General features: G+C 39.2%; 1 long non-coding RNA gene across 1 annotated transcript; it reads right to left on the reverse strand.

The window, feature by feature from the left end:
• Positions 1-3032: 3032 nt before the first annotated feature.
• Positions 3033-6090, reverse strand: LOC119902188. Its single transcript, XR_005444309.1, has 2 exons — positions 5447-6090; positions 3033-4239 (listed from the first exon to the last, which is right to left on the reverse strand). It is a non-coding gene; the product is annotated as an uncharacterized LOC119902188 (long non-coding RNA).
• Between the last annotated feature and the right edge of the window lie 7232 nt (positions 6091-13322).

Below are 13322 nucleotides of genomic sequence, written 5' to 3' on the forward strand. Positions count from 1 at the left end.
GTTTTGAATGTGGGAAAGTTGTTTTTATTCCTCCCAGATTCCAAATAGTAAGAAGTACAAAGACGAAAATGACACCTCTACACATGGCAGCCCTGTACCAAGGCTGTGTTCTGACAGACAGCTGCACTGAGTGGAAGAGAAAAAAAAGCAGCCCACTTATTCATTTCAATGAGGCCACGATGTTGCCACAGCGTGGGTGTCAATGCAGAGTGAAAAACACAAGGTCATCCAGGAAGAATTATGACATTTGTACAACTTTTGCTGCAATGCAATGTGGCAATCCTCCAGCAATGCAACTACAAATGCAAGCACACATTCCAGGCAGATTTTTGGGTTCTCTTTATATGTGGTCATCAAAACAGAAGATACAGTGATCGTTGCTGTGATAACTTTGCAGATTTTTTAGATCCATCCTCATAATGTTATATTATCTTCAAATCTCTTGGATCTATTAATCAAATCGTCCTTGCTGGATTATATTTTATTTCATCACTGATCCCTTGCATTAGCTTATTATTACTGATTCATCAATGGAGGAGCATTGTACTGTTGTTGAGGTGGAGCTAGTCCTGACTTTATTCAACTAGTACTAATACTACTGTACTTTTGGTAAATTGAGTCCAGTGGTTCCCAAAGGGCCATAAGATAAATCTGAGGGGTCTTGGGATGATTAATTGGAGAGGAAAGAAGAAAAAGTTCTGCTGCACGGGCCAAAATCTTGGGAGCCAATGTAAAATCAGATTTATGTAGCGGAGAAAAAAGTACAATTCCCCCAACATATTCCTATGCTGGAGTACTACTTGATACCATACCACCGTTTTCTGTTTAGTAATTTGATACTATTAATTTAGAAATACCCATCATTTAAGCACAATACCAACTGAAATAACAAACATTTTAAAACTATACTTTGACAAACGGAGTGGATCTCTGTAGCATGTTAGTTTGGATAAGGATTTAGCATTTCATATTCCCATATTCCAAAGCAAAGATCCAGTTAATCAAAATCACGCAAACAGTTGCAACTATAGCCTGACTGAAACAGGATTTTATGAGGCCAATACCAATATAGACAACGATACATTGGTCAAAAGTAATTTTTTAAAACAAATCCATAATATAAACAACAATCTTGATACAGATCCCTTACATTTGTGTTCAATACTGTCATTATTGCCATTTATTTAACTAGGTTTCTCAAAAAATTCTAAACATTTTGTTGTCTTTGATTGAATTCCAAAGATGCGACGGGCACAACTGAACTTTCTGATTTTATTGGTATTCCAGTCCATGATAATATGTGAGCACAAACATCAGCGGCTCCACAAAGAGACTAAACATCAAAGCCAGCATCAAATTCGTAACTCCACAGGATGCATGACACTCCTTGTGACAATTCACCCTTTAATGCCGAGTTTTTGATGCATGACCTAAAGACGCGGTAAAGCCTTTCCACATGGGTAACATCAAATGAAAAGCAAAAGGTCAATGATGACATTTTCCTATTTTTAGAACCATATTATGAGGATGCCAGCCTGCAGACATGCATATACAGTATGCTGTCAAAAAATATACAGTATATACTGATTTTTGACCAGTGTAGAGTCAAGGAGTGTCAAAGAAACGGTTCTGATGCCAGAGGCACGTGAGTCAAAAGGGGAATTCGAGCAAATAAATAGATAAAACACAAACAAGGAAAATATCTCTCCTATCCTTCCTCTTTCCCTATCTCCAGTCCTTTAATCCCCTTCACGGGCCGCTTAACAATCACCACACACACTCACCGAATCAAGGTGTCAGAGAGCAGCTGAAGTGCTAGTCGAGGAGCACGCATAGTGTATGTGGCCGATTTTGAGTGTCCATCCCAGCTGCCTTCCATCAGGACTGTCACGAATGTTTCACTGCAGCTGTTGTGCAAAAACATAATTTGCTTTTTTGTTGTTGTTGTTGTTGTTGTAAATGCATTCCCTCTCAGGTGAGAATGTGAGACCTCAAACCAATTTTGACCATTTTCTGAAGGATTAGACTTCCTTGGGAAACGAGAGAAGCTGTAGGTTGATCTCGACTGCTCTGTTACCATGGACACACTTGAAGATTTCCCTTTTTTTTTCATATTTGCAACCCACCAAGGGGACCGTTTGAAAGCATGTGTGTGTCTAAGATAGAATGCTCGTTTGTCTTTTCTTTGTGTAATTATATCATAAATCTGTTTTGCAACCTGTACAGCAATGCTCCTTAGAAGAGCTATTATCTCAGAGTGACGAACAAGCAGGGGAGCATATTGTTTCGGCCGTGTTGCCTCCGCTCTGCAGTTGGAATACTGCTTTGCTTTGCTTTGCTTTGCTTGTGGTCTGTTCCTTAGGTACCACGGAGCTAAATGACACATTTGACACCATTACAGATCCGGAGAGGAATAGGTGAGGCGGAGAGTCAGGAGTGCTTCTCTTTGATTTGACAAACATCAAGCTTTCGCTGTATTTGATCTTTAAATGGTCTTTGTCATTATGAGTAAGATGTGCAGTAGTCACGGGCGCGCATGGGCAAATATGAGAGAACATAAATATGTAAACTGCAATCAGCAGTTCACCTGAGGGCAGCCTACTCACTCCTCATTTGTTTTTCTCTTTAAGCAAATCTCTTTAAAAAGACCCACAACACAATCAAAACATATAAAAGAAAACAGCAATTGCTTGAAACACTGACTTTCCATCTCCAGTTTTTCATGTCCATTTGGAGCTGTGCACAGACACGCACACACAAGAGAGAGGAGCAAACAAAGTAATCTAAAATTGTTTAAATTGCTTGAAGGTCTCAGCCAGCTCGCGCTAGAAAGGCACGACATTTATGTAAAGCAGAAAGGAAAATTATTCTCAGCACGACAGCTCCAGTGAGACATTTCTGTGATGGGGCATTGATTGGAGTAAATTTGGACTATTTCACTGCCACAGTGCCCATAAATAACTAAACAGGAACAAAGCTGAAGAAACAAGGTAACTTGCCCGGTGTGACACACATACGCAGAGACACACGCATTTAGTCTGTTTACTTTATTTTTGTGGTTTTCTAGGGGAACATAGTGGCACAGAGCTAAACAGACAGGTCACCAGAGGCAAAACAACACAGCTCAAATGTTATTGTTACAGCAGTTAGTCTTGTGTCAGGGGATACTCTCCATTAGTCCCATAGTCCCAGGAAAAGAGAGAGGCGTATAAAAACAAAACCAACAGGGCATCAAGTCAGGATCACTTCCAGTCCATATCAATCGCGAAGCAGCAAGTCCTCAAAGGGATTTAAAGTGACTGCTGTCTTATAACATTCATTTAGCAAACACACTCATTTAGTCCGTTTTTCTGTTCATAAAAAAACTTTTAACAGAAAAGATAGGTTTGGGTTTGCTGCCTTGCTCAAGTGCACTTCCACGGTGGCGCCAAGCCGATATCTCCACAATCTTCTCTTGTCTCTTAGCTAAATTCGACAGACTCTTTCAAATGCTTTTTAGTGCCAGCTCAGTGCTTTAATTTGACTGAATCTAACCCTGATAGATATAAGAAGAGGCTGGTTGAACACTTTAATGACCTCTACATTAAGACTGTAGTTTCCGAGGGGACACATTCATTTGAATAATCCTGGACCGTCAATTCATTAGCTCCCACTGCTACTCACACACACAGTTTGCGTACCAAGGAAGCAAAAAAGAAAAAAAAAATTCTATTCCCAGGTGCTGCTGTAGCTGATGAATGGGGGCTTGCCTCCGTGAGGGTACAAAGCATTTGGAAACCTGCAGCTTGTGATTTAACTGTGAGCAGGGAATGGATTTCAGCAGCCTTGTAATGGGGGGGCTGTGTGTAAGGAAGGGATGACTTGGCTCGAGATGAGAGTCGTGCACCCGTAATGGATGCCAACCAAGGGGTAATCATAGCAGACACAGAAATTAGTCCCATCAGTACTGGGAGACTATGAAATATAAAAACTGCTGTATAATAAGTCAAGAATTCTTCTGCTTTAACAATCTCAGGGAGGAACTTAATGCTTCAAAAGTAAAATATGGGGGAAAAAATCTCTGAGTAGCTTCTGTTAGCTTTTTTGGTCTGGACCCTGGATGCATACTGTAGACGAGACACCGCATGGCCAATTATGTGGGCCTCTTGCTGACAGTCAGAGCGTAACTGCATCAAATACGAGGTCTTTGACAGATTATCATATGGGACCACCCGACACGATGTGCACTAATGGTGTTTGCTGTAGAGGAGGGAAAGAAAATTTACTGTACATGCTCAAACAATCTTTCAGATCTAAACGGCTCTGCCGGCATTTAGAATACAAATGAGTAACCCCAGTGCTGTGACTTTCCGATGCATATTCCAACAACAGGCCAATTACGGTGAGATGGTCACACTTCATAAAAACAGAAACTCCATATTGATGTTTTTAACATCTATGGTGCTATTAGCTAAATAAGCATCTATTACTTTTAGACATATATACATTATTTACACAATATCCTCTTCCGTTGCAATACGTATGCACAACACAAACCAGAGTAATGCACATGTAAATATCTGGCACATTGTTCTTTGTCTGCAAATAGTTGTATTCATTTTCTCTATTCTTCTATTCTTCTTATATAACTTACATTTGTTTATTCCATAATTATATATTTCTACATTTATTTATGTCAACTGTATGTTTGTCTACGTGTAGTGCCTTAACACCAAAGCAAATTCCTTGAACGTGTAAAATACTACATGGCAATAAGCTCTTTCTGATTCTGATTCAATTTTTTTTTTAAATACAAATAAGTTGTACATTTTTGGTCATAGTTGTTTTGTATTATGTACTTTGTAGTCCAGCCCATGTACCTTACATTCATATCATCATTATGTATGGTTTGATTCCTTTTGGGGGTCAAAAAGGATGTCAGTGCCCACGTATGATCCCTCAACCCTTGTTCCATATGTCTATGTGTAAGAGTTAATATGTAGGCCTATTGGCTGTCACTGGCATGCTGCAGCCAGTGCTTGAAATGAAAAAAAAAAAATAGGTGCCAGTACTCCCCATTCACATGTTGGCGTGTGTATCGGCTAGTACCCCCATTCTTTTATGCTGCCCTCTATTAGCTAAACATACAGGTAATATATGGGAAATATTCCCCCTTATAAATAATGAAACATTAATTACATTTGGTGCAAAAGGCAGCTTTCCTGCGCGCAAACTGAGAAATGCACAGTGCATTGTGCTGCTTCATGGTGACCAGCCGTTGAATGCAAGTTCACTGCTGGGTACTGTGTGATCTCTTTTTCTCTTTGTTCTTTTCTTATACTAACCTCCACACACACACACACACACACACACACACGGGACCCACAGCTGTAGCTTAAACTCCAGCTGTGCTCCACGCCATTTTGGTTCTGGGTCTAAGCCCTTTTCTTAAGCTTTGCGGGCCTACCTGCCATTTTGGATCCGTGGCTGACAAGACACCCACACAGTCATGTCTGCAATTTTCCTCCCTCCTCCCCTCTGTTGATTGATGTATCCAATCCAATCCACTTTATTTCTATAACACATTTTACAAACACAAAGTTACCAAAGTGCTACACAGAAGACTCAAACATACAAAACAATTAATATAAAATTTTGTAAAAACAAAATAAGAGCATCAGGTTTAAATACTAAAATACAGTAAAACAATAAAAGACATCAGAGGACCACACAACTCACGCGGAGTTAAAAGCCAAAGAATAAAAATCTGTCTTTAGACGAAACTTAAAACACTCAACTGTAGGGGCTGTTTAGGTCCAACCACAGAAAAGGCCCTTTGTATGCTTTGTTTTGCATAGAATAGATGATAGTGGTTTATTAGCTGAAGTTGTTGATTATTTTATCTTTGCTAAGGTTAATTAAGTTAAATAAATCCTATTGTACTTTTAAAGCGCAGTTGCCTGTGGTTATTTATGTGTTTGCGTTGTGATAACAGCTGGTTGTGACAGTGTGTGTCAGTGCTTGAATTCACCCTTTACTGTCCACCCCAATGATGTATTTAAATGTTGGCATTTATAGGTGGGCAACCCCCTTTTCGAGACTGCAGACTGATTCCAGATTGGTGCCCCGTATTTATTAACCTTTATTAATAATTGTATAATATTTATCAAATATATTTAATATTTTGCTAATAACCAAACCTTCCCCTACCAGATCCCACAACACTGGTTCTGACCAGGACGATCTTGCCCATGCAGAGGTTCAAGGTGTCCATTGCTGTTACTGTTAGAGGGGATGTGAAATAGTACAAATTGCGGCAGCAACAGGGGGTTTAAAACATTTTGGGTTATGTCCAGGTCATCCCCGTTTAGGGCAAATTATTTTAAGAGGCCTGAAGAGGTTAAATCCTGTTATTCCCAAGAAAATGAGCACGGGTATATCATTTTGTGCAGAATATTTTTTTCCTGCATGCTGTTGATCATCTCACAACAAATCTACTGAAACTGCATGAATTATTTTATCCTCGGACATCCTCCTAATCACATTTCTACCTGTCACTCTGTTCTATAATATGATGTTCCTGTGACATTAATCCAAGACACAAATATAAAGTGTGGAGAAAGGTTTCTCCACACTTTATGTTGTGTGTATTGTTTGCCTTGCAATTTGCATCCATCACATAATTGTGAACAACTGTTTGGACAGTTTGACAGCTACTTTAGACAATGATGCTTCCCTATTGACATTTCCTGGACACATGCATTTGCACTCTAGATCATCAGAGTAGACAAACACATGGGGCTAAAATAAAAATATTTTTTTAAATAAAAACATTGAATTAGACAAAACTTTGAAAATTGGGTTTATTTTTTGTGTGATTCAGTCGCGTACCTCTCCTCAACATGTCAGTGGGTAGCCTGTCAGTCAGTCAGTTAAAAGGACATCACTTTCCTGACCATTCTGCTCAGCAGCGCAGCAAATATATAATAAAATGTATTTGAAAATGTTCACAGGGCTCTGTGCCCATACTGAAAAACTGGGAACAACTCCCTAGATAATATTCGTATCAACATACTGGACCTAAAGATAATATCTGCAAAAGTAAAGAGCCTAATTATGAGTAGGACTTGTATAACCATTCACAGTTGGAAGGATTTCAACTGTAGTTTCAAACAGTGACTAATTAACGTCAGTTAAATGAGGTCCGCCATATTTTTTGAAAGGTAATTATATCGTTTTACGATTCACTGACCATTTGTCACCACTGAGTATAAATTAGTTCTTGTCTGCCTAATTGTGCCTCAGCATATTGGGCAAAACGCAGGGAGATGAAAGAAATGATCCCAGAGATGGTTCAAAGTTTTAGACATTAGACTAAAGATGATGTGCCTAGGGGGCAAAAGTAGCGAGTTGAAAGCAAACTTGGAAATTCAGCCTGTTAAAACGTAGATACAATACTTTAAGTTTTGAAACGGCAGGGCGGAAATTGTCTAATGTACTGCGCAAAAGCCGACAAAAGGCTAAAAACTGTGTCACATCTACAAGCAGCCTTTGCCAGTTTCTAGTCTTTTCATCATAGGGCAGCTCAAACGTCTGATCCAAAAGGATCAGACAGATTTTCTCAGGATAACGCTCACTGCTTTGATGTTATTAAAGGACCAGTACGTCACCAGCAATAAGAGGGGTTGTATGCCTGATCCTTTCACCCTAGTGCCTGCTGGTTAAGAGTTGTACCCTCAAATGGGAAATTAATTCAAGCTTTCCTTTTACAACCATTAAATGTCTGGTTGTCATGAGGTTAAATTGTGATTGGTTGCCATATTTATGAAGCCTCATGGCTAAATTGTTTGATTGATGCTTGATTTGCTGTTTCCCAAAGAAAGAGATGGTCAAGGCAGAATGAGGCTAAGGACAGCGTAAAGGACTGCACTCTAGAAGAGAAGAGAAGAGAGGGCATTTTGTCCTCTAAAAAACCCTCAAAAGGATTAATTGATTATCAAAATCTTTGCTGATTCATTTTCTGTGACGACAAATTGACAACACAGTTAACACATTGGTAGGTTTGTTATACTGCATGTGCTTCCACAGTGGTACATTTCAAAACAAAAGACCAAGTGTTCTTGTTGTCAAACCCACGTGCAGAGAGCATTTACTGAATCCCAAAAGGCTTGTCTGCATCCGGCGTGTTTCATGCCCAACCTGGTTCCTTTCAATAGTTTTTTGAGAGTGAGGAATTCCACGCTGGCAGGAGAGGGGGCTGCCGCCTGCCACACCCAGGGTAGGCATATGGGACAGCCTTTCACCTCAGTCGTGCTAGGCTGGGTGCCCATGAGCCCGATGTCAAACTCCCATTACTGTCTCAGTATCAGCTGTCGACATGTCAAAAAGACTCTGAGGAGGAGCCACTCACAGAAGTGCTTCTCGCACTTTTGTTCAGCTTCTTTTCATTTATCAAGTCTCTCTCCCTGCCAAGGCCTGATATCTTAAGATTGAAGGTCTTTGTGAATCCTGACAGTGTCTGTCACTGGATCGCATCACGTCCCTTTATTTGAACTACTTCTAAGGTGGAGTAATAGAAACTTGGGGAACTTAATGTTACAGCTGAGTGAGCTTTTTCCAAGGGGAAAGTTAAATGACTTTCACTGTGGGATGGGGAAAAACATTGAGACTAGTACCGTCAATTTATATGTCTCTTTTTTTTCAAGGCACTCTCTTGTGTGTGCATATGTTTTCTGTAGTGTGGAGTTCTTTATACTTGTGCGCTCTGTTGTCTCGCCCGCTCACACTAAACCGTGAACCCCGGCGGGAAAAGCTTAATTACCATTTGATGAGTTTGAGAACAAAGCTGCTGCGTTACAAGTTGAAAATTGGTTATCGTCTTCTAGTGCTGTTGCTTTAATTTGGTCTTGGCTGTGTTCAATGTTTCAGTCCAAATTGTTCTGTCACTAGAGGTTATGGTGGGGGGGAGAAAAGAACACCTCTACAGAGACTGAGGGTCTCTGATTATCTTATTCCTTTCCAGCGGGAAAATTCTGTGGTTGGAGCAAACTTGACAAAAGAAATGGCAGTTGTGTTTGTTGTCTATACACACAAAAAAACACTGTTTACATGTGAGATCTCTGAAAGAGGAATGAATAAGTAAATAGAATACTTTACTTTATCAAGTTTTTGAAATCTACACAGCTGCCTGTCCAGGTAAACACATCCTATCAAAGCATAAATATTGCAATAGCAAAAAATGATTTAGGATACTAAGAAGCATCTGCTGTGTCAAGAGACAGTCAAAGAGAAAAAACAATGCAATTGCTGTAAGTGTCAAGCATGTTACAGTTCCCAGGGTGCTTTTGGATAATCCAAAAGAAATGTTGTAGAATCGTCCAATCTGAATGTTCCTCCTAAGGATTGCTGGCGCTAAACGCCATGTAAATGGTCCCAAAGCCCATGTCACAAAGTGACCATCATGCACCCAAACACTATTCACCACTCGCTGCAGAGGCTGACAGGAGCACCTTGACCAGATCAAGCACAGGGATGCATCACATACACAAGGTATACTGTTTAAAATATAGTGAAATTAATACATAATGTAATCGAAAATAGGCCTACCATAGAAAAGCATAGCATAGAAGTCTAATTTGTGTATGTGATTACACGAGGTGAACCTTTGCAGCCCATAGGAGCAAAATAAAGGGACGAATATTATGCTGCAACACCAGTAACAAATTGCAATCCAATCTTAATTATTATTAGGAATGGAATATCGCAGGGGTCTTGTTGGACTAGAAAAAAATATTTCTAATATAAACAAGAACACTGAGGCCAAAGAGGGACCATTTTTAAAGAAAAAGTCTAATATTAGAAACAAATAACGTGTGCCTCAGTAATTTGTGTCACAGTATGTGATTACCAATTGAGACTTACTGCAGTAGCTATTTAAAAAGTTCTGATTTAAGTACTCCATCCAGCATCACTGTGAAATGATTTATTAGGGAATATGATAGCAAAACTATTAATAGCAACATAGGAGGAAAAAATACTGCTCTTTTCTTTCTAATACAGACTGGCCCTATTGTAGTTTACACTTCTTAAAACCCTTTCAACACTTTCCTCTGCCTCCAGTTGGCTCGGGTAAGGAACTACTTTGTGCATCATCACTCATCTGATATTGAGCGTAAAGACAAGTTGAGATGCAGTAATGCACGATGCACACACCACAGTGGCGGCTGGTAGGGATGGCTCACCTGTCAGTTTATCAAAAATGAGATTTGTATTGATCTGAATGCTCCCTCTGGTTGTGTCATCACACTGAAGCTAGGCTGACTAGACCTTAAATATGAAAGGTAAAATGCTCAAAAGGACATGATGCGGTTGGCATTTTACAGGTGAATGACCTATTCCAGCTGGCGGGAAAGGATCAGCACTCTTTAGTATAACACACTTATGTCAGCAATCATACACAGATGACATATAACTTGCTTTGAAATGTACATCTGGATGTGTACAGAAATTAATTTTGGAAAGGTTTTATAGGTGAAAAATGTGTCTCAGTGTTGGCTTTCTTTGTTTTTTTTGTTGGAGGCTCACATTGCAGCTGACTAATAGCACCATTCACTATTTTCACCTGTAATGAAAAGGTCACCCGAGCAACCGCCTCTAATGATAGCAGATCACCCAAAGTGAGCATGGCTGAATCACATCATTCGATCATGGAAACTATCACGTCTAAAAAAAAGAAGGTCCCCACACACCATGTAGGTTGAGAGCACTGCAGGCTATATGTCCTTCAGTTCACTTTGAGGATTATTGAAGCTATTTTTCCTTGTTATTGTTCTTATGTTGAACATCAGTATTTGTGCAGTACAGCCATTTTCTCTATTAAGTATAGATTCGGTAAAAATTGCATGTTTCCAGCAGCACCAACGCTCTGACAACAATTATGCTGTTACAGCTCTCCTTTACATCGCATGTATGGTGTAGGAGAAGAGGAAAAGGAAAACTTAATGCGTTAAAAAAATATACATGAATTATAATATTTGTGGTAAAGCACAACTACTTGTAGTGGGTGTTGAAAGTACATGAAATCAGTGTGGCCATACACACGTATCACACGTTAATGCATACACCTACTCATACATTTAAGGGTCTTTATCCACTACGGGAAATATGAAATGACCCATAACCTGAAGCTTTGGTTCTAGGTTCAGACTTGTTTTGCATTGTTGTTGTTGTTTTGAGGAGAGTCCAAGAAGCCATATGTTTATTCCCCTCAACGTGAGGAAAAACAGGGAAAAGGTAAACTTATAAACAAAAAATATAAGAATATAAGAATAAAAATAAACAAATAAAAGAATTAGACGTAATCAAGAGCCAATTAGACATCATTAAATGTGATGACAATATCTTCTCTTTTTAAATGTTGAAAAGATAGCGATAATTAATTCTAGCGATAGAGATAATTATGTTAAATGTTAAACGTCAGTATCACTAAATTAATGGAAAGGCTGCACCCACAGTGGGAGGAAAACAGAATGAAGCAGAGACTGAACGGGGCCGACACCAGCTCCAATCCCGCTCACCAGGTGCCCAGTGGGTCCCTAGGAACAGGTCGACTACCCCAAAAGGATGCACCGGTTACTCTGCCGAGGAATATGATCTTAAAATTACCTATATTACACGGATGATAAATGATAAAACTAGTAAAATAGTCCCAAATACTGTGCTCAATCTAAGAAGAAAAAAGCCTAGCTAATATAATTTACCACCCACAAACACACTTACAGTATACTTGGGAAAAATACTCATATATCATGTAAATGTGCCCTTGGATTATTCTGAGGTACAGTCATTACTCTCTGTTTACACTTCAGACAAATATGAAGTCAACACAGGATACCAATTATGTAGTTTACTCTAAAAAACTAGTGCATCATAGCACATATTTTAGTCTTCAGCGCTTTAGCAGTAAAGACTAAAATATGTGCTATGATGCAGGCTGAAGTTCGAAATGATCGTTTATTTATTAGGAAAAAATAAATTTACATCTATTTTTAATTCACAGCAGTAGTCCAGTTTTTGAATTTTGGCACTAACAACATTGCCTGTTAATCTTCTAACTTTAAAAAGTTACTTCTCGCTACCATTTGGAGCCACAGATACAGTTAAACTAGGTCTTCTGCATTCAAAACCACACTTGTAAAAGCATGCTAAATTGAGAATATTCATATTTCACTTATCTTTATGAAGAAAAGCACTCACATCCCCAATCAAGACATTTTCTTCCCTACTACAAAAATAAAAGAACCCCACCTGCCATGCCTGCCTGGCGCAGGTTAGTCAGTAAAATGCTTTGAATTATGGATACCACACAGCTCTTCACCTAGCTCTGAATCTTCCTTATTTGAATGGAAGCGTCTTCTGCGAGTTACTGTCAGTGTCTCACAACAATGTTCCATGAGTAAAAACAAGCTTTGCTTTTATTTGCAATGCATGGCTAAACATTTGCTCAGCATGCAAAGCAGAGAGGAAATATGATTCTGTAAATTGTTTAAGCATTCGTATTTGTCTCTAAAGTGCATTGATTTGTCTTGAAACAAGATGAGATTGTGAAACATTCTGGCAAGATTATAAATTCAAATGCCACACTTTGCAAGTTGTACTCTAATTATAAATCATGTTTAGGGTCTTTAAATAATGGCCAAAAGCATAATGATGTTTTCATAGTTTAGACTTAACTGAAGTAAACAAACAGAGAATCTGCATTATCCTTTTCATTTTTCAACAAAGACCTCTCTTGCAGGGCTATCCATTGCGTGACATTATTTAGCACTCGTCCATATGGGGGGTATACCTCTTGATCAACGGCACCGCAGCTGTACGTTCATCATATCTGACACCCACCCTGTTATTTGAGTCTAGGGCTCCCAAGATGGTGGGAAATCTGTTGGCACTCTAAAAGCTCACTTCAGCGCAAACATGTGGCTGAAAGGGAAGGGATTCCACACAGCCAAAGTGCTTTAGTTACCACCGACATGCTCAGAGTGCAGAGGTCTAATTAAGCTATGGCATAGCTGTTCGGTAATTACAGTTAGTGGTGTTCTGAGCGTGACTTTGGAAATGAGTAGATCCTCTGCCCTCGATGGGGGGGGGTTCTCTTTTAATTGCAAGCGGTCACATACTGTAATAAATAGATATGGCTTGTTGTCAGCTAATACACTATTCATTAATCATACATGGGCCTATTAAGAGTAATAATTTATTTAATGATATGACGGCAGTAGTGAACCATAGGCTGCAGTGTCAAGAAAGAGTAAAGAAATGTGCGGAATGAATAATTATTGTTATAT

Source organism: Micropterus salmoides, unplaced genomic scaffold, assembly GCF_014851395.1.
Source record: "Micropterus salmoides isolate LMB-PRFRI ecotype aquatic unplaced genomic scaffold, ASM1485139v1 Ms_hic_scaffold_1, whole genome shotgun sequence".
NCBI classification, from domain to species: domain Eukaryota; kingdom Metazoa; phylum Chordata; class Actinopteri; order Centrarchiformes; family Centrarchidae; genus Micropterus; species Micropterus salmoides.